Source organism: Ptiloglossa arizonensis, unplaced genomic scaffold (assembly GCF_051014685.1).
Source record: "Ptiloglossa arizonensis isolate GNS036 unplaced genomic scaffold, iyPtiAriz1_principal scaffold0341, whole genome shotgun sequence".
NCBI classification, from domain to species: domain Eukaryota; kingdom Metazoa; phylum Arthropoda; class Insecta; order Hymenoptera; family Colletidae; genus Ptiloglossa; species Ptiloglossa arizonensis.
This window is the reverse complement of record NW_027478711.1, coordinates 222966-225465: the sequence shown is the minus strand read 5'-3', so window position 1 is coordinate 225465 and position 2500 is coordinate 222966. Positions and strand designations below refer to the sequence as shown.

Here is a 2500-nt window from a genome sequence, read left to right as displayed (position 1 = left end):
AACTTTCGGCACGTATCGAACAGTTCTTCTCTATTATCTCGAGAACGGACACGACGACCGTACACTTTGAGCACACAGCAGCGTGTTTTAGCATGCCAGCTACACGGTGGTGTGCCTAACGTGTGGATAGCTCGAAATTTTCGTTCCGGACCGATGTGACAGGGAAGCATCACGCCGCTGGGACTTTGAAACTTTCGGCACGTATCGAACAGTTCTTCTCTATTATCTCGAGAACGGACACGACGACCGTACACTTTGAGCACACAGCAGCGTGTTTTAGCATGCCAGCTACACGGTGGTGTGCCTAACGTGTGGATAGCTCGAAATTTTCGTTCCGGACCGATGTGACAGGGAAGCATCACGCCGCTGGGACTTTGAAACTTTCGGCACGTATCGAACAGTTCTTCTCTATTATCTCGAGAACGGACACGACGACCGTACACTTTGAGCACACAGCAGCGTGTTTTAGCATGCCAGCTACACGGTGGTGTGCCTAACGTGTGGATAGCTCGAAATTTTCGTTCCGGACCGATGTGACCGGGAAGCAACACGCCGCTGGGACTTTGAAACTTTCGGCACGTATCGAACAGTTCTTCTCTATTATCTCGAGAACGGACACGACGACCGTACACTTTGAGCACACAGCAGCGTGTTTTAGCATGCCAGCTACACGGTGGTGTGCCTAACGTGTGGATAGCTCGAAATTTTCGTTCCGGACCGATGTGACCGGGAAGCATCACGCCGCTGGGACTTTGAAACTTTCGGCACGTATCGAACAGTTCTTCTCTATTATCTCGAGAACGGACACGACGACCGTACACTTTGAGCACACAGCAGCGTGTTTTAGCATGCCAGCTACACGGTGGTGTGCCTAACGTGTGGATAGCTCGAAATTTTCGTTCCGGACCGATGTGACCGGGAAGCAACACGCCGCTGGGACTTTGAAACTTTCGGCACGTATCGAACAGTTCTTCTCTATTATCTCGAGAACGGACACGACGACCGTACACTTTGAGCACACAGCAGCGTGTTTTAGCATGCCAGCTACACGGTGGTGTGCCTAACGTGTGGATAGCTCGAAATTTTCGTTCCGGACCGATGTGACCGGGAAGCATCACGCCGCTGGGACTTTGAAACTTTCGGCACGTATCGAACAGTTCTTCTCTATTATCTCGAGAACGGACACGACGACCGTACACTTTGAGCACACAGCAGCGTGTTTTAGCATGCCAGCTACACGGTGGTGTGCCTAACGTGTGGATAGCTCGAAATTTTCGTTCCGGACCGATGTGACCGGGAGGCAATACGGCCCTGAAATTATTAAATATTTGTATTTATTCGTCCTGTGGTATGCTACTAACATATATGTTTCATTTATTCTTTGTTCGATTGGTCGTAGTGGGCTGTATCGTGATTTGTTCGGAATGTGGTTTTCCGTCTAAGTTCCAGCGGGTCGCCCGGGCGGTCTGTCGTTGCGGCGGTTTTCCCCCGTAAGCGCGCGTGCTGTGGACCGTGCGTCGCCGGCGTCCCGGCCGGCCGTTCGGTACCTATAAGAGACCGAACGGTACGGGCGGCCGGTCGAGGCAGCGTCGGGCGCTTGGCTATTCTTCGACCTCGGTCGAGAAGCAGTCATCGCTCCTTGAGATTTTCTCAACTGTTTTCGCACCGTGTTTCGTTCCGCTACTATTTCTCTATACAGCAGTGCCACGAGTCGGTGTCTTTGACCGAATGGCTCTTATGTGGTATACGCGTCAAAGCGACGCTGATAGACTTTTATACACGAACGTGTATAATCGTACTTTACTATGCATCAACTCTTACAGTCCGAGCGATTGTATAAATTGTTTTAAACTAAAATTGTCGGCTCCTCTCCGTCGAGAGAGGGCATTTGGGACGACACGAGCAAAGATTGAAATACGGGTGTCTGAGATCGATGAAACCGGCGTTCGTACGTACTTTCTCGATATGAATAGTAACGATAGGCGCTTTCTCGAAAAGACCGGCATGACACTTGTCCGCGCTTTCTCGACCATGCGTCGATGATGCCCAGCGTGTAGTATCCGTGCCTAAACGATGGATGCCTAGCGCTAGAGGTACTTGCACGAAGGTAGTGCGCTGCGAACGAATCGTGTTTTGTCGATTGTGGGATACTATTTTAAGTCTCTAAGGGAGAAAAGGAAAAGAGAATTGTGATGGATCTTAAAATTTCTTTGAATTGTGAAGATGTAGAGTAACGGAGGGAACTATCTCAGTCAGTGGTAAAGGAGTGTTCCGAAAATTTTAAAGTTGCATATTTAAAAACTTAAGCTGGAAATATGCATGCAAAGCGTAACGAAATATATGAAAATGCATTTTATGAAGTTGTGTTATATAAATGCAAACAGTTTGGTGGAACTGTAAGGAAGGAAGGAGAGGAGAAGTAAAGTCGACCGACCGGTCTCTGAGCGAACCGGCGGCGGCGATATGAAAAGATCACGAGAGAGACTTTCCGAAGCTCCCT

At 49.3% G+C, this 2500-nt stretch overlaps 1 non-coding gene across 1 annotated transcript in view; it reads left to right on the top strand.

Annotated features, from left to right (window-relative positions):
• Positions 1-2495: 2495 nt before the first annotated feature.
• The window catches only part of LOC143154644 (small subunit ribosomal RNA), a 1924-nt gene continuing 1919 nt past the window's right edge, over positions 2496-2500 (top strand). The window contains exon 1 of the ribosomal RNA XR_012994231.1: positions 2496-2500. This exon is cut by the window's right edge and continues 1919 nt beyond it. This is a non-coding gene — a ribosomal RNA (small subunit ribosomal RNA).